Below are 26,239 nucleotides of genomic sequence, written 5' to 3' on the forward strand. Positions count from 1 at the left end.
TCAGAATGCAGGGTAAGGTGACACCACTCATAATCGTCATCACATCCAGCACACGTATAAACACTTGCTTTGAGCAGCTGTGTTCTGCAGCCAGGGACGAAATTACACTTCAGACCCTGGGTTCCCACGGTCATGGAAAAATCTGGGAGTAGTTTGTAGACATGGAAAATAATGCAAATTTATGTATTGAATTTATAATCTCTCTGGTTATGCTCTGTATGGAAATCCTATCAAACTGCATTTAAATCTCAGACTGATTTTTGTGCTTTTTAGAGACATTTGTACACTAATAAGGTTGTTTAAAATGATTATTTCTACAGATTATTATTACCTGGCTTTCAGAAATGTAAAAAACAAATAAAATACAAATTAAGTGCTCAACTGGAATAATTCATGGAAATTAAATTGGGAACCCTGCTGAAATATGAATAACTAGTCTAGAATAAATGTAATGCGTTTCTGCCATTTCTTATTTAATGAATCTCTTTTTTATATTTTATTGTTTATAATATTTTGATTTCTTTTGTTTTGTGATGGTGCTTCAAATATAAGGTGTATTGGTTGTATTTACAAGATAACACAAAGCGCCTGGCCTTTTCAGTTCTTCAGTGCCATCCGGTTTTCTCATTGGCAGTGTGTTTTAGAGCCGTATCATTTTAGAGAGTGTGTGTGTGTGTGTGTGTATTCATGGATAAGTTACCAGCACAGTCTCATACACTCATTGCCAAACACTGTTTCTGACACGGCTAACACTCTTTCTGACGCACACAAGATCGGCCAAACACGCTCAGGCCAAACGGCTCCATAATTCTGTGATTACGAAGCTGAAATTGCTTTCTTGCCTTCTTTCTTTTTTGATAATTCATTTCAATGTTAAAGTACAGCAAACGAACCACAATTTTGTAACAAAATTTAAAAGACCTGGCCTCTTTTCAGTTAAAACCATCACAACAGCAAATTAACAAAATATTATCAGCAGAATTGTAAAGCTTTCAGTCTCTCGTTCAGCGTACGCACTGGTTCACTCTGTGCCCAGCAGGGTTGGCCATCGCGCTGCCCGTTCAGAATGTTTGCTTCTGTACTGCGGTCTTATCTTATCAGGCTAATTCCAGTGTGCACTGGTGCTTTTATCAGGCTCCAAATAGCCCCGGCGGAGACTGGCACCCTGCAGGGCAGCCGTGCCGAATCCCGGGGCCCGTGGCATCCCGTGCCAGAGCTCAGGGGGCCTTTCTCAAGATGCACACAGTCTCCATGCGCCGCTCTGGTTGAGGGCGTTTTATAGTTATCATATTAATTTTTTTCTTGATTTAAATTGTGCGTTCGATACTAAAACCACAATTTGAAACCTATTTTGAAATAGCCTGACGGTTGAAATCAGGTATTTGTTGTGCGTGCCAAAAAAAATCTGCATTCTTTGTATTGAATGCTATGGTTCAGCTGTGTATTTAATTTGTTTGTGTTGCTTTGTGTTTATTTTGTCCTTGTGATGGTTTATTCGCGGCACAAACTGTTTGTTTATCATTATTAAATGTGGCCTTCATTGTCACACACTCAAATCGAGGATTCCTTTTTTGTGTCCATAAGAAAGCAAGGAAAGAACAAGAGAAAGGACAGCTTCGGGAGTCGCTACAGTAATTGCTCTAGTTGGCACAATTGCAATGCCTTTGGTGCGGGAGGATGTGTGTGTGTGTGTGTGTGTGTGTGTGTGTGCGTATGTATGCATGTATGTATGTGTGTGTGCATGATGAACTCTGGACAGTTTTTTTTGTCAGTCTCTCTTTTTCAACTCTCTCTCTTGCCATTTTAAAACCGTTCACTTGAAAAGTTTTTGTTCAATACTTCACTAACCTTCACTAACATTTTTTCCCATTGTTATTATAGTGATAGGTTGCTGAGAGTTTTTATTTGTTATTAATCACTTACGTCTGCATCGTATGCTAACTTCAGAGTTTGAACCCAGGCCCAAATCTTAAACCGCTACCCTGTGCTTAACAGGTTTTTGGGATCTGACTCGAAAATGTTCCATACTTCACTAAATTTAGGCTCTTTTTGTCTTAGAATGAAGTGCGAAATGAATAGTTTATTTAAGACCCTAAGTAATAGTCCAGGTGTATTGGAGGTAAATGTGTTTTAAATGTGTTTCCATTAAGATTGGTGATTATGGGGAAAGTCATCCTAATGGAGGGAAGTGGCTTTTGGCTAAAGAGAATATTAATTTTATAACCAGGGTTGTATCGTTAGTGCTGCTAATATATCGTTATTATGAGAATATCATTGAAACTTTTCCCTGCTTCAGCACGCCACACAGGAAATTTGATATTTAACCATTAAAGAGGTGTGAACAATGTGCTTTATGCCATTTCATGTGTTTAACTGCTGCTCTTTAAATGGCTGTTACATTTAGGAGACATTTTTTCCTGAAAATCTGTGTTTGCTAGACTAGAGCATTTGTTTTCTGCATTATTTATTCATATATATATTTGTATTGTTTTAATAACATTACACATTTTTGTTATTTTCTGTAAATAATGCTTTTTTTTGTAATAATGACTATTTCCTAATTAAGTTTCACTATGAAAAAAGATAGTTTTTCTCTGATTTGAAGGCGCTTTCTGAAACGAACACATGCAGAAGAGCCTGCAGTGGTGATTTCTCTCTGTCTGGATGCGGCATTGTGGGAGTGTTTTGTTTGGAAATGAAATGTTTGGAATAGCTGTTAAACAGATTATTTCAGCAGTCGTCATTCACTTCGAGCCAGTGTACATAACGCGTCTCTCTTTCTTTCATCACTCGTTCTGCTTCCAAGTGCCTCCTCTGTCTTTCTTTGTCTCCGTCAATCTTCCTGTCTTCCTGGCTCCTTCTGAAAGTCTGATAGACTGTTGAAATGGAAGGAAAATCCACCTCCTCGGGTCATAGGTCAGATTGCACTGGTCAGAGAGATTTTCATGTGTAGAGAATCTCCAAACATCATTTTCCGTCATCTTGCATTTCTCCTATATTTAGGACTGCACTCGGCTCTGACTCACCTGGGCTTCTTTTTCTTTTCTTTTTTTGCTTTAATATGCCACCGCAGTGCTATTAAGCTTCTGGGATTTCTTGACTATTTTTGTGATTTTCTTCTTTTTTTTTAAGTCTTCATGCTTGATTCATTCCAGTGGATTTGTTCAAGAAAGACGTGAAGTATAACTTTCTCAGCTCCTTACACACCGGAGACATTTATGGGCTTTTTAAGAGCACAAAGGAAGGATTGTAAAAGTGAAACACATTAACAAACACACCAGTGTCAGCTCTACTGAATGAGCACCTGCTTTTAAACTCTACAGGAGGGACAGACAGAGAAAGAAAAGTAAAAAAAACTGAAGCTGAAGCTGAGAGTAAAACAAAAAGAGGCAAATGTTTTCTCTTCTCAGTTGCTGGTCTTTCTTTAGTTTTTTTTTGTATTCGTGTCAAGCATGAAATTTGTCTACAATAGCACTGAGCAATATATTTACAAATAATAAATCTGAGATTTTTTTTGTGATGATATTATAAACAACTGAATATCAATCCTTCCTTATTCTACAAATATGAAGGATCTAGAGATTTTTTTTAATAGTGTCTCCAATTAATGTTTTTGGTAAGTTCTGTTTTTTTTTTTTTTTTTTTTTTTTTACTTATTTATGCAGTCCTTTCATGCATTTTTTTATGCATTAAAATCTTTTAATAAAAATTATGAAGGTAAATAATACTGTTTAACACTTATATACACTTAATATATATATTGCTGCATATAAAAGATTTTTTCAAGTAGTATTTTTAGAGCAAACTATATATATATATATATATATATATATATATATATATATATACACACTGTATATATTACTCTGAATATCTATATATGTACATATATGTGTGCGTACATGTATAATTTGCTCTGAAAAACTATGTTGAAAATGTTTTGGAAATATTTAATAAAAAATTTTTTGTCAGATATGCTGAAAGATGATCAGAATGCTGAAAGATTTTAAACAAAAAAGTAAAAACGTGTTTACGTGTATCTGGAGAGAGAGAGAGAGAGAGAGAGAGAGAGAGTGTATTGTGGCCCACTCACAACGACTCTGGTTACGAGTCAGAGAACACAATGCCGAGCTCAGTAACAGCACAGGCCTACTCATTACACACACACACACACACACACACACACACAGACACACACACACACACACACACACACACACACACGACGCAACGGCCATGGAAAGCTGAGCCATAACTCAAATCTATAGGAGTAGAAGTTCTGCATTAGTGCTGTTAGATTGAATTCTCATGGAGCTCATTAGATAAAACCTCTTTAGAAAGAGGAGAAAGGGATGATCAAGATTGCCGAGGGGCGAGAGAGAGGGAGACGGAGAAAAGGCGAGGGAACGGGGGCAGCCTCGTCTGCCATTTTTTGGCACCCTGTACGGTGAGCTCTATGTAGAAGGTGCCAGAACCTCATCGCTGCCAACCTCTCTCCCTCTGATCCTTTCTTCCTCTCCCTCTCCCTCTCTTTTCACCCATTCTCTGTGTCTCTCTCGGGGGGCTCAACCCCAGCGTCGCCCCCGTCGTCTTGATATGTCCTCCTATTTTCAGCTCAACAGTTACGTCAATTATTTTTATATACAATTAGATTTGTGTTTTGCATATTTGCATGGACATGTGCGGGGAGGTGGCACTTGTTTGCTTGCTTTTCTTTTTTTTTCTTGATCGACTTTGTAGGACATCGAAGACAGTTTTCAGACACCTCATGAATAGGAATTGAAATCTGGATTCGGATTTCACTTAGAAATTCTGGCTCCTAAACGATTCCTTTAAATATTTTTTTTTTACTTTTGAAGAAAGCCCTATTTCAATAAAAAAAATTATTGAATAATTATTAGTTTAAACAAAAAACATGTGCCACCTCCCCGCACATGTCCATGCAAATATGCAAAACACAAATCTAATTGTATATAAAAATAATTGACAGGTTCAGTACAAGACTTAAAGGGATAATTCACTTTGAAATAAATTTTTGGTATGTTTTAGCTTACCTCAAGGGCATCCAAGATGTAGGTGTCTTTTTTTCCGCAGTAGTTTCAATTTTGATATTTTTAGGTCAAACCGTTCTTGTCTGTCAGTCATATAATGCAGGTCGATGGTCACCTCCTCAAAACACAAGCACAGAGTCCAAATTAAAACAATTCCCCGTCGTCCAAATTAAACAATTCCCCATCGTAAGTACACATTGATGGCCTAAGACACGAAACGAGCGGTTTGTGTGAGAAAACGAACAGTATTTATATCGTTTTTACCTCTTATACACAGCCATGTCGAAGTGATCTGATCTGACGTGTACGCAGACTGGTGCATAGATATATATACACTAGATGTCGCCTTAAAGACATTCGTTCCAATGAACTGCCGTAGACAAGGCGGTAAGTAAAACGACAAGGTAAAAACGATATAAATACTGTTCGTTTTCTCACACAAACCGCTCGTTTCGTGTCTTAGGCCATCAATGTGTACTTACGATGGGGAATTGTTTCATTTGGACGACGGGGAATTGTTTTAATTTGGACTCTGTGCATGCTCTTTGAGACAGTGACCATAGACCTGCATTATATGACTGACAGACAAGAACGGTTTGACCTAAAAATATCAAAATTGAAACTACTGCGGAAAAAAAGACACCTACATCTTGGATGCCCTTGAGGTAAGCTAAAACATACCAAAAATTAATTTCAAAGTGAACTATCCCTTGAAGGTAACTTGCTGTTCAGTGAGTCATTTAATTCATTTGAACTGATTCACTGAAATGAGTCACTGAATCAAACTGATAACCATGGGTTTGTGAGTATTTTTTACACATTCACTAAAGGTGCACTTAGTAATTCTGTGCTTTTGTTGCAACGTTGTTTATGCAGCATCATGCAAAAGATTTCAGCTGATTACATTATTTTACCTGATTCCATTAAATCATATTTTACTGATTTCAAAAAGCTTTGAAATCACTAATCACAGTAGTAGTTAGCCATGAATAATTAGTTTGATGCATAAAAGTGTCCGGTTACCAAGATAAAACATGATTTTAAAATGTCAGACCTCATGCTATATTTAACAAACCTCCGTTATATAAAATGCTTTCATTTGTCCACTGTCTGTGACTGAAGTGCAAACGAACATTTAGCACCATTTATTTTTTTGTGTAAAACTATTTAATGTGAAAAAATGACTGCATGGGTGCAGCTTTCAATAGAATCGGCTGTTGTAAATCGAATTTCACTGGTGATGCTTTATGTTTGTTCATTTCTCAAGGAAAAAAGAAAAAACAGCCCAGGTCTTTCAGAACAATCTGAGCTGTTTCTCAAAGGTCAGTTTCTGTCGGTCTCTCATGGGCTTCGCGGTTCCAGACTTCTCCTCTCCCAGCAGATGCACGAAGGGCACACAACTCGGCGGCTTGTCTTCCTCAGTGAAAGCCCGAGCCGTCATAAACAAATTTTGCCGGTGTTACTTACCGCATGTGAAAGAGAGAAGGTGTTGTGTTTTTTTGGAGCTCCTAGTAAGGGAAAACGTTTGACAGGCACAACAGAAACACAGCGAATCAATTCTGGCATGCGTTTGTGTGTAAGGGAATAGGCCTGGAAAGCAGTTTGGACACAGATCTAGGCCGCCCGTCTCGGTGAGCGGGAAAGAACGCAGAGAACAAGGGATGAAACCGGAGAGAAAACGGCAAGGAACAGGGGGATGGGATAACAAGGGAAAGAAAAGCTGGTGTGTGTGTGCGCGTTTCATAATAAGAGTGTGAAAAATAGGCCTATAAATGAGAGTGTGTAAAGCTTCATGGCTCTCAGCTCCAGAAAGCCCCATTCATCAGACGGGAGCATCTTCCCGCTCTTAAAACAATGAAAGGCAACCCCCCCGTTCTCTCCAAGCAGAGGAGAGTCTGTCGTTTGTTTACAGAGATAACAGGATAAACGAGAGAAAGAGAGAGTGTGAGAAATAAAGTGTGTGTGTTTTTGTGTGCCGAGACAGAGGGCCCCTGTATGCCACCGGATGAAGTGATGGTGGGATAGCGCATGATTAGTATGTTAATAGGCAAATATAAAGTGTTTGTGTGTCTGTGTGTGTTTGCATTAGATCACTATGGGCCTTATACATATGCATCAACATACAGAAGCGTTTTTGTTTGTGCACATAGATGTGTTGAGCTGTGTGTGTGTGCTTAATTGTGAGTTCACATAGAAGAATCGGTGTGTATTTGCATACGTACATGTTTCGGCATACATAGAGCGCATATATGTGTGTGTGAGTGTGTTCAGGACTTTGGCACCTGTTGGTCTCCGTGGGGTTCAGGTTTCTGATTTTGGTTTCCTCATTTTGCTACTTTCATCTATTAAAAACAACATAAAATAGCTTGACTAGACATTTTCTGTCTACTTTGTTCAAAAAGGCTTTAGGTACGTCACAGCCTTTAAATGTGATTTTTGACACTTGCTGATTGGTTGTCGGGGAGGGACAGTCTCATTCTAGAGAGCATTTGATTGGACAATGCAGTGCAGGATATTCATAACATAAGAGAAAAGATATTTGTTAAAAATTGTGTCAACTATTAAAATGCACAATGTGTAATGATATTCCTCAGACATTCTGGTTAAGGTTTATTTTATTCAGAAATACTGTCTTTACGTTTTCGGTCTATTAAAAACCGTTCATGTCTTTATCATATACATTTTCCAATGCAGCTTTAACCCCCCTAACCCCAAGTATTAAACTTTTGCTATTTTTGCTTTATTGTAGGGATGCTCTGAAATTTTGGCCGATACCGATAACCGATAATTCTTTAATTTGAAAGCTGTTAACCGATATATTGGCCGATAAATCTAAATCCACATTTTTATATAATTTTTGAGAGCCTGATTACAAAAACAAAAGTCTCACCATTAAAAGCCATGACCAAAGCACACAATTATTATATCTCATTATAATTTTATGTAGCCGATATGACAGACTTGGGCTGCACTTTACTGGATTTTCCCTTTATCAAAGTGATTCCAATCATATTTCAAACCATTCAAAACCATCATGGCGAACAGTATTCGTCTGAAGTGTGTCAGCTGGCGGAAATAATAGAACATTTTCCGGGCCGATAGCAATAACACTAAAAATGAACATATGTCGTCCAATACCGTACATCCCTACTTTATTGATATACGATATGATATGATATAATACTTTATTCGCATGACAGTATCTATGACAGTATCTATGTCAACATCCAATAAACATCGACATACACTTTCCTTGTCACTTTTGATCAATTTAATGCAGCCTTGCTGAATAAAAGTTTCTTTACAAAAAAAAAATCTTACAGATTTTCACCATGAAGTCTGTAACAGAGTTTTCTAACACACACAAAAAAAAATCTGTGGTGACAGCAGTCCCACACAAACACATGCTCCGCCTCCACAGTCCATTGGCAGTGATGGGATTGGCTCTGATTAAGGCTGGTGTCATGGCAACCAAAAAACCCAACATACCTTGTTGTCTGGGCTCCATTCAGGGGTTCTGTAAGGCCAACGGCAGTTCACATGGAATCAGTGGCCGAATGTTGGGATAGACATCATTTGTCTCCGATGGGTTTTTAAGGGTAATATCTTAAGTACCACATCAGTCAGAAGGAGAGGGAGAGAGAAATATACATCTACAAATATAGAGAGGAAGGATTTGAGCGTCACACATATTTATGTAGCATGGCTAGTTGCCCAGAGCTGCCTCCTACACGTGAGAAAGAAAAGAGAGCGCGTCCATAATAAACGACTGTACAGTTCTCTATTTTGAACCGCACCATTCGTCTCGCATGAATATTCAGCTGCATGCATATGATTTGCAATCTTTCTGTCACATTAAAAACCCTGCGGCTATGAAGGAAATATCCATCTGTAGGCCACGTTCAGCCTCAGAGCCAAACTAATACCACCTTACGCTATTCACACCAGCTCTCAGGAACATTTATTTATTCACTTTTGCAACATGTCTCACAGGCACTGGGATGTTTACACTCGTGGACACACACACACACACACACACACACACACACACACACACACACACACACACACACACACACACACACACACACACACACACACACACACACACGCACGCACACATTGTGCAAACAAAGATAGTGGTTTTGCATGACAGAGTTCAAGGTTTTTATTTGGTTTTCTGTAACTGCAAACAAATTTGAATATCTGCTCTATCCGTTGAAAGCCAAATATTCACGCTGACCAGAAACCTCTCAAATGATTTGTTCAATTTTACAGTTGTATTATCTGCGCACAATTGTGTGTATTGAACGGTAAGTGAGGGAGACTACAGAAATATTTATACAGTGATATTTATTTAGCATAAAACAGTGTTATGTGTCTGTATACATATAGATAGATTTGGGTGGTCCCTAAAATGGTGATTTCAGGTATTACTATCCTTGTGGAGACGTTTAGTGTAGGCAAAAATCTTACACACACACACACACACACACACACACACACACACACACACACACACACACACACACACACACACACACACACACACACACACACACACACACACACACACACACACACACACACACACACACGCGCACACACACACAAGGCCTGTAACAGTAAATGAATGCAGGGGATCTGGTCAGGAAATTTAGCATTACAGTATAAGCATTTGGCTTTAAATGATGCTGAGCAATGTTTAAGCAAGCCACACACACACACACACACACACACACACACACACACACACACACACACACACACACACACACACACACACAGATATTTCACATCTGGCAGGGGGCATGTGTTAGTCTTATTTGCAGAATGCACTGAAATGTTCTGGCTGGCTCTTTATGCTAGCATGTAGCAGGCCTCTCTTCTGCATGTGTGTTTAGGAAGAACAGAAGATTAATGGTTCACATTTTATTATACTTATATATTTCACTCTCTGGCCTGTAGCTCATATGGCAATATGACTAAAACAATTATATCTTTACAGTAAAAACAGTAATATTGTGAAAAAGCATTTCAATCTTCCAACTGTTTTCTATGTGAATAATATTTTAAAATGTAATTTATTCCTGTGATCAAAGCTGAATTTTCAGCATCATTACTCCAGTCTTCAGTGTCACATGATCCTTCAGAAATCATTCTAATATGAAGATGTTCAAGAAACATTTCAGATTATTATCAATGTTGAAAACAGTTTTGCTACTAAATATTATTTTTAGAATCTCTCTCTCTCTCTCTCTCTCTCTCTCTCTCTCTCTCTCTCTCTCTCTCTCTCTCTCTCTATATATATATATATATATATATATATATATATATAATATGCATATATAATTAAAAAACATTTCAGGATTTGATGAATGGGAAGATCAAAAGATTTATCATTTGTTTGAAAGAAAAATTTTTTTTAGAGACAATCTTTTTTTTACTCTCACTTTTGATCAATTTAATGTGCCCTTGCTGAATAAAAGTATTTATTTCTTAAAAACAAAACAAAAAACTTCTGACCCCAAACTTTTGAATGCTAATTTATATTCTTTATATATATTTTTTGAAAAAGGTTAGGTACAAAGACAAAATAAGTATTTTAGGCAGCTAAGTAAACGTGTGTGTGTGTGTGTGTGTGTTTGTTTAATCCCAAATTTCACCTTTTGATTCAAAAGATCCATTAGACAACTAAGTAAACGTGTGTGTGTGTGTGTGTGTGTTTGTTTAATCCCAAATTTCACCTTTTGATTAAAAAGATCCATTCCAAGACCAAAGGTGAAATAAATTGATTAAAGTAAGTCAAAGTGTTTAGACACATACAGACAAGTACAAGAGTGATATCTGGATCATGTGCTTACATGCTTTGTGTGTCTGTGTTTTTGACTTCTCTTGTGTGTATGTTTGTGTCTGTGAGTGTATTTGTGTCTGTACTGATTAGGATTAACTGCCTTTTTATCTCCAGCCCTCTTAATCTCTCTCTGTCACCTTCTCTCTAGAGTTTTTTGTCTCTTTGACACACACTCACACAGGTGTGTGTGCAGGGTTTGATGTGTGTGATGTCGCCCAAAGGCGTTGTGTGTAAGTAGACTTGGGTCATTTAAGGTTGCCATAGTTTATGAGGAGGGTGTGACTTTATTTTGCAAGCTAATAATGAACTTGTGAGCATGAAACAAAACAAATAAAATATGCAAAATCATTTTAATGGATGTTTAATATATTGTATTGAATTGTAAAAAAAACAAAAACATTTCATGTCCATTCCTCCAAGTTTATCTTTAAGTATCAACGTTTAAGTCCTTGTTTAGTAAGAGAGTTTTAGAAGCACCAAGAGTTGTAGAACACTGCAAGTTCTAGTACATTATGCTGTGTTGAGTGGAAAATTCTGTTGCATGAGATCTAGTACGGTTCTAGAATACTGTCATAAATGTTCTAGAACATTAGTTACTGTTCTAGCATATTCATTTGAGGGTTCTAGAACATTATTATGAGATCTATAGCATGTTTCTTTGAGTGTTCTAGAACATCGAAAGGTATAGCACATTACTCATTACACATTAGGTTTCTAAAACATTAAACCAAGGGTTCTAGAACATTGAGAGTTGTACAATAGAATGCAACATTGCTCTGAGGCTTCTAGAACATTACTCTGAGAGTTCTAGCTGTGAGTGTTCTAGAACATTACTCTGAGAGTTATATCAGTGAGGGTTTTAGAACATTATTATGAGAGCCTTAGCATGTTACTTTGTCAGTTCTGTAACACTGAGTGCTATACAGTATCACATAACATTGCTCTGAGGGTTCTAGATCATTATTTTTGAGTTCTAGAACATTACTCTAAGATACCTACTGTAGCACATTGTTCTCAGAGTACTACAATATGGTTCCGGTAGTTCTACATTACTCCATGGGTTCTAGATCATTATTTTGTGAGTTCTAGAACATTCCTCTAAGATACCTAGCACATTATTCTGAGAGTTCTAGAACATGGTTCTGGGAGTTCTACATTACTCCACGGGTTCTAGAACACTTTAGAATATGATTATGAGTTCTAGAGTCAAGTTGATTGTAGTATTCTCGGATGGGCTGAGTGTGAGCATTCACTGTGTATGTACTGTAAATGCAGATGTCACCAGAACATGCTGTGTGTGTGTGTGTGTGTGTGTGTGTGTGTGTGTGTGTGTGTGTGTGTGTGTGTGTGTGTGTGTGTGTGTGTGTGTGTGTGTGCACATGAGAACCTCAGTATTCTTTAGTAACTATAAGAGCTCAGCAGAGGTGATGGACTTTAATCCAGTGTTTGATCACACACAGATCTGAGTGAGGAATTCTGAGAGCAGAACACACACACACACACCCTCTGAATATTTACAAGTCATGGCTTGACATGGAAGGAAGTCAGACAGAAAAAGGGAGAATTGGAAGATTGAAGGCAACGGTGAGAGAAATCAGAGACCGAATTAAGGGAATGTGACGAACACTAGTGTCAAAGGAAAGCGCTGTGTGTGTGTGTGTGTGTGTGTGGGTTTTCTAAGGTCACAGTGCAGAATATCACACTGGAATGTGGAATGCTGAAACACTGCCAACACAAGCACATCAACTACACACACACTGTTTTCTCTCTCCACTCCCCCTCTCTTGACTCAGTCATTTGTGTTATGAAAAGTGCTTTAGTATGTGCATTATGTCCAGTCTGAGAGCTCTGTATACGTTATACATTAGACACAGTGTATCATACACACATACTGGATCAAACCGTGTGTCAGCCACATGCTCACATTGCGAGAACCCAGGACTGCTCTTCATTTACAATATTTCTCTCTCGGCTGTTTGTTTACTTTGCAGGTAAATCAGGTGGCGTACACACACACACACACACACACACACACACACACACACACACACACACACACACACACACACACACACACACACACACACACACACACACACACACATTTGTTTGATGTTCTCCAAGAGCTCTGGAGACTCGCTGTATTTTTTCTTCTTCCCAATGGCACAAGCACAACATTTTGTGGTATAAAAACAGCAGAGAGCGCCTTTAAAAAATAAGGAGAAATGAAGGAAACGGTAAAAAAGTGGCGTCTCCTGCCAAGAAAATGTTCCATGCGCCCTTAATGTTATAGCCAAGGAGGAATACAAGTCAGAAGGCACATTTGCAATCGATTTAGTATTCACAGAGCGAGCTGTGAAGCAGAACGTCTCTGGACAGGTAGGAAAGCTACAAAGGATTAAAGAGAGTCCAAAACTTTGGTGTTTTAAAACAATTTGCTAATACTAAAGTGTGTGTAAGAGTCTTATCTATATTTAGTCTGTATGTCCTTTTTGAGCACTGTATACACATACACCAGTGCCACAGTTAAACACTGTTAAACACGGTAACAATTTATTAGTTACACATTACATATTCTTACTATAGTAATAACAGTAAATTATGCATAATTACATGCAACTAACCCTAAACCAAACCCTAATCCTACCCTACCCTAACCCTATGGTAAGTACATGTAGTTAATTATGATTACTCTGCACTTAAGTGTATAATTACATTGTAACACGGACACCTTAAAGTGTAACCAAAATATATCTATCTAATCTATCTTATCTTCTATATTGTAAAATCAGAGATGCAGAAAATAAAAAGCAGTATATAGATTTCTTTTAATATAAATGTCTTTGTCACTTTTGATAAATTTAATACATCCTTGCTGAATTAACATTACTAAAAAAACAAAACAAAAAACTGGCTGACCCAAAACATTTGAACGTTAGTGTGTTTGTAAAGTAAGCACAGTTTATTTTTCTTCTACTGGCTCACACACTTCTTCATGCATATAACTTTCAGCTGCTGGTATCCGCATGTGTAAGTATGAATGTGCGGTGGTGACGTGTTCTCTCTGTAAGTTCAGTGTGATGAAGATTTTCCATACAGGAGCGTCAGATAGCTCCACATCTGAGAAAACGATTCTTTCCGTGTGCTCTCTCTCTCTTACACTCGCTGTCTTCATGTTTCCGTACCTGTGTGCGCGCGTATGTGTGTGTGTGTGTGTGTTCGCTGTAGGCGGTTCTTAACCAGCAGGAGACCGCTGGCACCACAGGGGCTCCTTGTTTGGGCTAAGATTGATTCTTACAGTTCGTATATATATGTTTATGTGAGTGTGTGTGTGTGTGTGTGTGTGTGTGTGTGTGTGTGTGTGTGTGTGTGTGTGTGTGTGTGTGTGTGTGTGAGAGTATGCTATTTCTGCAGAGGATAGTGATTGTGCTTTGGCCTTCCCAGATGAGAGTAATGTATTCCTGCTCAGAAGCTTTGCAGGGTCCAATGAAATCATCGGAGGGGGAGACATCTGAGAGGAAATATAGCGAAGGAAAACCTACAGCCGGTTTAGTTCTATATAACACACCGCTTACGTTTATTTAAAAAAAAAATTCTGTTTGGAGTAAGAGCTTGAAAAAAACTGGAAGACTGGAAGGACGGAAAAAGAGAGAGTTATAATGTACAGCGAAGGAAAGAAAGAAACATGCAGCATATAAATAAATAAAGCCTGTCTTGTGAAGCACATAACAGACTTTACTTAAAGTTTAGTGTCATGTTAAAGTAACTTTTCATATTTTATGATGCATAATTGTCATTTCTCTACCTGTGTCCACCATTTCAGATGGCCTTTTCCATAAAACAGTTTTTTCAAACTAGGGTTTGTGTTGTTAAAAATTGATTAAATAAAAAAAATTACTTTTTTTTTTTTTTTTATAATTAAAAATGTATTTTTATTAGATCACTTTTTTTTTCTTTTTTTTTTTGACATGTTTATTCAGTGATAGCATGTACAACATACAATGTGTCTTCCCGAGGGAAATAGAAATACACCTTAACAGAAAATCTTTAAAAAAATAAAATAATAATTTTACTTTCTAAAAAATATGTTTTTTATTTGTTTACCTGTGTCATGTGACCATTAACCAACATCAGAGAACTTTGCCTTGTCAAATTATTTAAATAATAATTGATCATCTCGGCTGTGGTTGCCAGAATAATTCTAAAATACAGTAAACACTGCTACTAAAACACTGCACACCCCACACTGCTACTAAAATAATACCTTTAATGTTAACTGAAAACCACCATAATAATGCAGGTGGTAAAAGAGGAAGCCACACGAAGAATCATGAAGAAGTATCTTTACCACAAGCTGAATTATAATAGTAAGCAGAAGGTTCACAAAACACCATCATAGTAACACATGACATTTAAATAATGCTAGAAACATTCAGTAAACAACAAAGATGCAACATAAAACCCAAATGTGCAAAGCTGATACACACTATATGTGCAAAGAAATTATTTGAACAAAATGCCTTCAAGTGTGAAGTGTCACAGGGGGAATTCTGGGAACAAATCATTTCTATTTTACCTCTAAAAGCTTTACATGAAATAAAAATGACATGAAATGTCCGATGAAACTTACTGTTAATTTATTAACAGTTTTTCCCGTAGTGGTTTAACAGTATTTTACAGTTAAAACTACCCACATTTTTTATATTTTAGGTTAACGGGGTTTGGCTGACACAAAAAGTTTGGAAATCCCGGCTGTAAAGCATGTAATACTGCTTTAGAATGTAGTTATAAACCAACCTTTTGGTCTAGAGTGATGCCTTGAAATAATGTCTGCGTATAGGCTTCTCAATAGGTTCTGGAAAAGAGCCATACTGTAAATAAACAACAAACAGGACAAGTACAACAGACCCGAGTGCGAGTGTGAGGGTCTGTCAGCTTTAATCAGGACAAGTGTGTGTGTGTGTGTGTGTGTGTGTGTGTCTCAGTGTCACTGATGACTGGCAGTGTCATCCTTCCCAACACAAGATGTCTTTCTCTGGACTGTGCTGTCCACCAATCACACATTTGTGTCATTTGTTTTCATTGCAGCAGATTTCTCACTGTACTCGTCCCTCGTCTGCAGTGACATCATATGCAAAGTAGCAGGAGGGTCAGTCACTTTTCCCTTCACTCTTTGTCTTTCATGCATATTTTAGATTTGGTAAACTGGGGTCAGTGTTTTGTTTTTATAAATACTTTTTTTTACAGCAAGGATACATTAAATTGATTAAAATTGATAATAAAAACATGTTTCAAACACATGCTGTTCTTTTGAGCTTTCTATTTATCAAATAAATCCTGAAATATCACAGTTTCCACAAAATATTTTAATAGAAAACTGTTATTTTAAACTAGTAATATTTCAAAATATTACTGTTTTTACTGTATTTTTGATCAAATAAATGCAGTCTTGGTGAGAGACTTCTTTCAAAAACATTAAAAACCCTTACCGACCCCAAACTTTGCATGCAATATGCATTTGTTAAGCATCCCATCCTTACACAGGACCTGTCAAATTAAATTAAGGATTTTACTTTGTTAAAAACGGCGAAGAATGTTAAAATGAACTACTTAATTGCGCGTTGACATGTTAATTTCACAGCAAAACCATTTTGAGTTTGGTATGCTCCCGTTGGATTCTTCTATCAGTTTACATAAACCACATGATAATTACCTCTAATGTTCTGAGGGGAAAGACTTCTTGCCCTCTAGAGAGTGATATAATTACACAGAGCTGTGTGTAATTAAATACCACGCATCAGTTCATTTCATAAACAAAAGTGTTGATCTCTTCTTACTTCACAGACTATCAGAGCTCTTAAAATGAGATTCTCCTGGGAAGAGGAGTTAATTCTTCGTGTACTTTAGAATAATTCAGTTATCTTTAATCTGAATGCACTACCTAAACCGAGCTTCAGAGGGCAATTCCGGAGGCAATGCTAGATGTCGGCGCCTTCTTGCCAATTAATAAACAAAATGCAAATATGACTGACTTCACACAGCTGGCCACTTTCTGCTTGATTTCCAGATTGGCTTAAACGCCCTGCTGTTGGATTCCTGCTCTTTCTCTCCCATGTGTTTCCCGTTTAACCGACTCCAGGCCGCAACTGTGTACTACCATATTCATTAGGATGCATTATGATATTCCTCCCATTTTGACTCTACAATGCAGTCCCAGTAAGAAGTCAAGTCATTATGGTTTCCTCACTGAAAGTGTAAAGCTCAAAGTAGAAAGCAAGAGTTGGAGCGTGTGCTTTTGGCCCTGGATTCCCGACCCCAGTGTGTGGATTATGCAGTGCTGTGCTGTGAAAGTAATCCCGGCTCTTGTTTGAGGAGTGTTTCCTTGGGGGCTACTGAAGCATGTCATGGGGTCAGAGGTTAATACAACTGCACGTGTGAGGGTCATGCAGACGTGTTAACAATTACAAGCCAAAGGTCAAAGGGTAAAATAGCTGTTAGGCATGGCAGCTGTGTGTGTGTGTGTGTGTGTGTGCGCGCGCATTCACAATAGGATAATTACTACATGTCAGACTTTTACAAGCTTTGACTAGTAGATTTATACATCTTCTGAAGAAAAGTTGTGTAAAACTTGATGAATGAACACCATGATGAAGTCTAGCATGATCTGAATAGTTTCTAGGTGGTTGCTAAGGAGTTCTGGGTTGTTGCTAGGCAGTCATCCCTCCCCTCCCCAATAATTGTAAGTCTTTTATTCATTTTTTATCTGGCAGGTTAATATTGTAAGTCTGGTTACTTAGAATAGAAGTTTTCAAACTTTTTTTGATACCATATAGTAGACCTCAAAATATGATGATTTCAGTGGACCCCATGAAGGATACGATTTATTATTAATAATATATATTAACTATTATTGAGCCATTTATTCTGTGAAAAAGATATTATATATGTTTAATGCTATTTGGAAAAATTACTTTCTATTATTTTGACACTTATCTTTTTTTTTTTTTTTTATATAGAGTTAAAGACCTGAAGAAAAACATAAAACTAGTGCTGTAAATAGAATTAAATGGGATTTCCAGATGGCAGAATGTGTAATAATTGTATTATTTATTTATTTATTTATTTATTCATTCAATCATTCATTTAATACATTTCTTTGTTTTATTTATTTTTATGTTTTACACCATTTTTAGGCTTTGTTTAAATTAATTATAAAAAACACTTATTTGTGTCCCGCTTGAGCCCAGTTTGAAAATTATTTTAGGCATAATTCATGTCCGTAGCCCAAAAGGTGAAGAATGTGATGCTTAATATGTAGGGTTATTATTATTATTTCAAAACATCCTCTCTCTTTCTCTATTTCTCGGTTTCTCTCTCCCTTTTCTCAGAGGTCTGTTCTGTCTCTGCTCGCATTTATAATTTAAAGAATATTTATTTGATTAATTTCTTCAGGGATTCATGTGTATTTTGGCTTGATGTCGAACATCCGTATCTCTATCTAGTCTCTCCATTCTCTCTTTTTATGTGTGTTTGTAATATGTTGCGGCTCAGATTAAAAACAGATTTCTCAAGGGCCTCCACTAGACTAGACACACACACACACACACACACACACACACACACACACACACACACACACACACACACACACACACACACACACACACACACACACACACACACACACACACACACTCCCATAATTGCACAGTGTGTCTCAGCTTAGTCCCAGTGGTTTGGCAGTAGATTTAAGCTGCGTGTGTGTTTTAAATGTGCCAACATGCCCAGTGTTATTTTTTCTGTATATCCTCTCAATCCTCCCAAATGATAGGCTCCTCCACAATCACGTAAAGTGTGTGTGTGTGTGTGTTTGTGCGCTACGATTCAGTCTTACCTAACTGTGTTAGGATGTTATTTAGGTTGAGCTCTGATTGATTGAGATTTGGGTTGTTATGCAACTAAATCCCCCATTAAGAGAATAAACACCCTCTAACCTTTTTGACCTCACACACACATACTCAATCTCACAAATATTTCAGAACCAGAACCCAGCAGTCTATTTACACAGACCCAAAAACATCTAAAAAATCACTGGTTTGGGTGCTCTGATGAGCTCTGGTCATGCAATGTCTCATCGGTAAAGATGCTTGGTGACCCGTGAGATCAGTCAGTGGTGTGTGTGTGTAAAGCATCAGTCAAGAATTGGTTGTGGCAGGTGAGAAACAGGAAGATTTAGGGGTTTTACAGGTGTAAAGCCAAAACATATTCATACTCATTCAAGATACACAGGCTTGATTGCACATGTTCATGTTCAGTCTTGTGTTGCATTGCCTCAAGTGGCACTATAACAACAGTGTAAATTCATTTGCATTGTCTTTTATCCCTAGTTTGCTCTGTCAAGTCCACAAATTAGTCAAACTTGAAAGGTATCTCACACTCACCTGTGTAAGTTAAACACTTACAGCGCTTAAAATATGTTTGCATACTTGCATACAGTATGTTCTTGGTAAAATAACATGTTAGTAGTATTTGATCAATTTTAGTTTTGTTCCAGAAGTGGACTGTTAGTTTGAGTTTTATTTCATGGCCACATTTCCATTTCCAAATATTTGCACAATTTTCTTTGGACTCTGTGGTAGTCGAACTTTTTTTCTTCGTTTTTTCGTTTTTGTACAGAGACATTTACTTTTTAAGTGCAATATATATAAATAAACCTGCGTCGCATTCTGTATCGCCATCTGCAGGTGGGATCTGACCTTCTATAATGATGATAAAATTATATATTTATTTTTTATTTTGTTTATATTTGTAGTTAATTTTAATTTTAGTTTAAGTTGTTTTTTCAACCACTATTTTAATATTAATTTTAGTTTTTCACTTATTTTGTTAGTTTATTTCAGTTTCTGAATATGTTTTTAACGCACTAGATAGTTTTAGTACGCAATCATTTGGCTGATGTGTATAAGCGAGTGATAAAGGGTGTGAGAAACAAGTGTGTGGGGGGGGGGGAAATCATGAGACGTCTGTTTGCTGCATTGTAAGTGTGTATTTGTCCGAGATGAAACATGAAAGGAAATGAAGGAGTGTGAGATTTGGACGTGTTGAGAGACTTCTGTGGTCTTGCTATTGGCAGACAAGTGTTTTCATTTGTCTACTCGCACTGCAATAAAATAACCATAACTAGAAAGAGAGAGAGAGAGAGAGAGTTGGCTGATGAAGACATTAGATATGTGAGTGGCTGCCAGAAAACTGCCTTTTCTCATCCTCCTGCATTCATTTACTTCTTTAACCATCACTCTCGGACGCCTGTTGGAAATAAACTTGCTATCCTAACTGAAAGTAGTAGTTAGCTACACTACATGTTACTAATGAATGGCAGTTAACTATGTTGGGGCGATGTTTATTTTTTCAGTTTGCTCATGTCAACTTGTCAGGATAATTGCCCAGCATTAAAAAGAGCTGTGTTGTTAAGTAGTTAAGTTAGTAACTTAACACATTGTTCTCAAAAACAGAGGGAATGAAAAGGTTGCAATGTTTTGACTCGTTTCTCTACTCGTGTGCCTGTTCCTAGTGAATGTTTCATTGAGGAGAGAGTGTCATTACGGCATGTCAGCCACCAGGGCAGTGAGGCAGAACCCACATTAAAGATCTTCTCCAGCGGCAGTAAGCAAGCGTGACCGGCCTATTAAAGCAACACACTCAAACACATCTACAGGATCAGGGCACTGACACACTGAGTGTGTGTAATGTTTGTGTGTGATGGGGCATCAAAGTGTCTGGAGGAAGTGTGTTATGGGGCGCTGTCAGCACTGACACATTCTCTTGCTCTCATTCTTACACACACACACTCTCACACACACACACACACACACACACACACACACACACACACACACACACACACACACACACGTAAAGACACAAGTTGGGTTTTCATGTTTTATGGGGACTTTCCATATAGACATAATGATTTTTATACTCTGCAAACTGTATTTTCTATCCCCTAACACTAACTCTACCCCTAAACCACCCATCATCGAAAACTATTTTCATTTTACATTTTCAAAACACATAATTTAGTCAGATTTTCACATTTTAAGCTGTTTTCCACATGGGCGCCAAAAAAAAATTCCCCACAAGGACAAGGATTTCTTGTATTGCCATCCTTGTGGTGACATTTTGTCCCCATAACTTAGGGTTTACCTGTCACAAACACACACACACACGCACACACACGTCACATTCAGGTCAGTGAGGATACAGTTCCTGCTTCCTCTTGTCTCAAACAATGGGAGCTTTATTACTGCCCAGAAATATTTAGAGAGAGAGAGAGAGAGAGTTATTTCCAAAACCTGTGTGCTCACCACCGCATACACAGACATATAGCATACAAATAAACCTTTTCAATAACACTTTCTTCCTTGTTATTCACCAATTTTCCTCAGTAAATATTTTTCCTCAGGCATTAAAAAACTACCATTCAAAAGTTTGCAGTCTGGAAGATTTTTTGAAAGAAGTCTCTTCTGCTCACCAAGGCTGCATTTATTTGATCAGAAATACAGTAAAAAAATAGCAATATTGTGAAAAATTATTACTATTTCAAATAATTGTTTTCTATTTGAATATATTTTAAAATGTAATTTATTCCTGTGATCAAAGCTGAATTTTCAGCATCATTACTCCAGGCTTCAGACTCACATGATCCTTCAGAAATCATTAAAAATGAATATGCTTAATTTTTTTCGTGGAAACCATGATACATTTTCCCCCCCAAAATTCTATGAAAGTTCAAAAGAACAGCATTTATTTTAAATAGAAATCTTTTGTAACATTATAAATGTCTTTACTGTCACTTCTGATTAATTTAATACGTCCTTGCTGAATAAAACTGTAAATTTCTTACCGACCCCTTTTAAATTAATACATTTATTTGTTTGTTTGATCATTCATTCCCTCGAGGACCCGTTTAAACTCTGCAGCTGTTAGTCTGTACATCTGTAATATGTCTATGTTGCTTCTTTTAATTCACTATCCCAGTTAAGATGAATGCAACGGTATCTATTAGGGCTGCTACAGTTTTTAAATAAAATCAGTACAAACAGATCATGAAAATGAGCCATTGTGCGTATACCGTATTTCAGGAAAGGCGATTTGCACCCTAAAGCGATTTTCCTAAAGAGATTACCAGGCTGGCCATGTTCTATTGTTGATAGTTTATCTGCAAACAAAACAATTGCACTATTCATCCCAGAATCTGATCTGATGCTCATAACAGTCCTGCACACGGCATGCGTATTTAGTCTTCGGACCGATTTACTATTCTAAGATTATTTCTGTGTCTACATGTGCGTGTATTTATAGTGTTTTAGGCATATTTGTAGTACATTTTATCCATATATTTATCCTTTCCAGAACTGTAAGGCTCTTAACACTGGCAGAGAAGCATTTGGGGATGAGTTCAGTAATCACATGCACCACCCATCAAAGTATGTTTTGCAGGCCTGTATTTAGCAGTGTGTTTGTGACTGCAGGGTATTACGGTATTTTACAGCTAAACCTACAGCAGATCAACGGCTACAAGCCACAAAGTATTAGACTGACTGATTGTCGGCAGAGATAAAGCCCAAATACGCTCACGCAGACTCAGCCTGACCCCAGTACACACTTGCCAGGGCAAAATGAATGGGATAATGATGTAGAAGAGCTGGATATCTGTGAGGTTTTGCCTGTCACAGTCATCCCAGCATGCACTGGTGCGGGTCCCCAGGGAGTCTTGAAACATTAGGGAGGTAAAGAGAAAGACGTGCAGGGGAAATTAAATGCGGATCTAAACATGTTAATGGGTTCCAGCTGCTCTTATCGGAGAACCAGAAAAGGTTTTGAGATTCCAGAACTCGGGGTCACTTTTGTTTTAGAACTTACTGTGCTGTTATTCAGCAGAGACGCCAAATGGAGTAATTAACTTGTAGAAAGTAATTACCTCAACTCAAAGCTAATGAGAAAATGTTCAGCTTCCTCAAAATGATGCAATTGAGCATCTTTAGCAGGGTTTTCAGAAGCACGGTGAGTTTACCCGATACAAAACCCCAGTTTCCACAAAAATATGAAGCAGCACAACTGTTTTCAACATGGATAATAATAAGAAATGTTTCTCGAGCAGCAAATCATCATATTAGAATGATTTCTGAAGGATCATGTGACACTGAAGACTGGAGTAATGATGCTGAAAATTCAGCTTTGATCACAGGAATAAATTACATTTTAAAATATATTCAAATAGAAAACAGTCATTTGAAATTGTAATAATTTGCACAATTTTATTGTTCGTACTTTATTTTTGATCAAATAAATGCAGCCTTGGTGAGCAGAAGAGATTTCTCTCACAAACATTTATAAAAATCTTACCGACCCCAAACGTTTGACTAGGATCAACACCCAACAATATGACAATAATTAAGATGGACACTTGACCATCACAACCTTTCAAGCATCAGACAAGCCCTGTGTGTCTCTCTCTCTCTCTCTCTCTCTCTCTCTCTCTCTCTCTCTTTCCATCTGATTTCACTTATCTGGCAGTTTCGGTCTGAAAGGATACTGATGGCCTAATAATCCCACTTTCCTGCAATTATCTCTTTTTTTCCCTCTCATTCCATCTTCAACTCCCCCCCTCTCTCGTCACCCTTGATGAAAAGGGGGAAGTGTGTGGGACGCTTTTCTGTAACAGTGAGTGTGTGACTGAATTCCTGCACTCTCTGTGAGAATCTGCAGATGTCGGTGGGGCCGCTACAGCGCCGCAAAAAATATTAGTCAAGATTCAAATAACTTTATTGGCATGGTGAAAGAAATCTTAACATTACCAAAGCACTAATAACACTATACAATACAAAAATTATAATAATATAAAATAAAAAAAAACATTTATATATATATATATGTATATGTATATACATATGATAAAATAAAAATAAAAATACATGCTTTACATGAAAATAAACATAGTCCTTGAAAAGAATAGGGGATGGAAAAGGAGAGGAAGAAAAGGAGGGAAAACCCAGAGTCTCGGCCGCAGGGTATGTGCGTTTGCTGCCAGTGAGGTGAACGCCACCCAACTAAAACAGAAAACTAAATCACTAAGCAAATGTTTAGATGTCTGAGCTGCATCTGGTGTTGCGAGCTGAAGGGTTGGACTCCGGCTCCTAGTAGCTGAAAAGAAATCAAATCACATGCATCAGATCAAATTAAGGAAAACAAGTGAAAACTCTGGCAGCATTAAAGGAATAGGTCATCCAAAAAAAAATGAAAGATTGGTCATTATTTACTCACTCTCATTTTGTTCCAAACCTTTTAGCTGTTCAAATGAGAATTGTTTTATATAGTTCATAGTGACCTTGTCTGTCAAGAAAGCACCAAAATAGTAAGGTACAGTACCATTAAAAAAAAACCATCCATGTCTTTTATGAATCAGAATGAGCTTTTTCACCTGTATGCTTGCATATACAAGGGGTTTGTCTTGGGGACAAGACACAGATAATACAAATAAAATAAGTGAATAAAAATTAATATAGCCTACATAAAAAAATACACAGTAAACAAAATAGTCAATATGTATGTACATGTATATAGACAAATGCAAGTGAATGTGAATAAGAGGTATGTTAAATAAATACAAGTATAAATAGTGTTGCATATTGCACATGTTTATTGCCCTGTGAGGTAGATGGCCTGAGGAAAGAAACTCTGTTCTCTCTATTGTGAAATATTATTACAAAAAATAATAATTCTATTTTGAATCAGCATCATTACTCCAGTCTTCAGTGTCAAATGATCCTTCAGAAATCCTTCTAATATGAGGATTCTATTCTATTCTATTCTATTCTATTCTATTCTATTCTATTCTATTCTATTCTATTCTATTCTATTCTACTTGCTGCAACAATATTTATTGTTATCAGTGTTGAAACAGTTGTGCTGCTTAATATTTTTGTGGAAAACGGGATAATGTTTTTCTAAATAAAAGGATTCATTAAAAATGTATATATATTAGCCTCTTATTAGCCACAAACTTTTAAATGGTAGTGTACTTAGATCTGCTCTGATTGCAAAAGTTTGCAGTTCGGTTAGTCCAAAATAAAATTTCTCATGTCGTTCCAAACCTCTATGAATTTATTTCAACTAAAGTACTGTAAACACAAAATAAGATATTTTGGAGAATATTTAAACTGTTTTTCCATACAGTGAAAGTCAGTGGGCTGCACAACAACATGAGACCACAATGTGTCTCATTATATGAAAAAAAAAGTCCATACAGGTTTGGAACGGCATGAGGGTGAGTAAATAAAAGCATTTGAATTTTTGGGTGAGCTGTTGCTATAGGTCTTTTGAAACACTTCAAAATCATACAAATCTAAACCAGTAAAAGTAAACTATACATTGCCTGTGCTCAGTTTGTAACAATCCATCTTGTAGAAGTGGTCACGCTCTGGAAAGCAGCGTTTAATGATAAATATCGCTGGCAGTGCATGACATCTGGGCCTGTAGGTGTTTCTGAGAGGCGGTCTGTCCCGCTCATCCCGAGGGCGGCTGAGGGCGGGAATAGAGCCGGTTCATTTGAGGTTATTGTGATTCGCTTCATGCCAGATGATAGACAGCACCTGCCGCCCAGCTGTGCTCTGCTGGAGTCCATGCATCTGTGGCCTGTAGGCTCCTCCTCTATTCCTCACGTTAAACACCATCCTCACTTCCTGATCACTTCGGGGTGAGGGGACAACAGATTATTAATAGAAAAAACACACAAATTATTCAAATATTCAAAATAAACATTAAAATACATACTGTTTTCATAGTATAGCCACAAGACTACAAGAAAAAAATTTATTCTGTCATTTACTCACAAATTAAGCTATCTTGAGAAAATGTCCCTCTGGAAAATAATATTGTGTACAGTAATTTTGTGGAAAATTTTAACAATTTAATGTGATGGTTTTCTGTTTCACAATTTTTTCTATGTAAATCTTTTGTAACATTATACATCTTTACTGTCAATTTTTACCAGTATAATGCATCCTTGCTGAATGAAAGTATTAATGTTTAAATTTTTTTATTATTGACCCCAAACTTTTTAACTTTTGATCTGTGTGTTAAACCCAGTAAGGATATGCACCAGGATACCAGAATAGCTATTGAGTGAGGTTTGCAGTGAATAATTCATGTAAAGTTTTTAACAAAAATGCAAGATTCATATTTAAAGTAATTAAAAGCATTATCAGATGTCTCCATTCTCTAGGTTTGATGTGAGCAAATCACTTAAATGGAGGTGTGTGCTGGTCTTGACTCT

At 37.2% G+C, this 26,239-nt stretch overlaps 1 protein-coding gene across 12 annotated transcripts in view; it reads left to right on the forward strand.

Annotated features, from left to right (window-relative positions):
- Nucleotides 1–26,239, forward strand: part of nfixa (nuclear factor I/Xa) — a 97,280-nt gene that overhangs the window by 43,010 nt on the left and 28,031 nt on the right. The gene's annotated exons all lie outside the window — the stretch shown is intronic.

This window comes from Leuciscus leuciscus (assembly GCF_965113295.1).
Source record: "Leuciscus leuciscus genome assembly, chromosome: 3".
Lineage (NCBI taxonomy): Eukaryota > Metazoa > Chordata > Actinopteri > Cypriniformes > Leuciscidae > Leuciscus > Leuciscus leuciscus.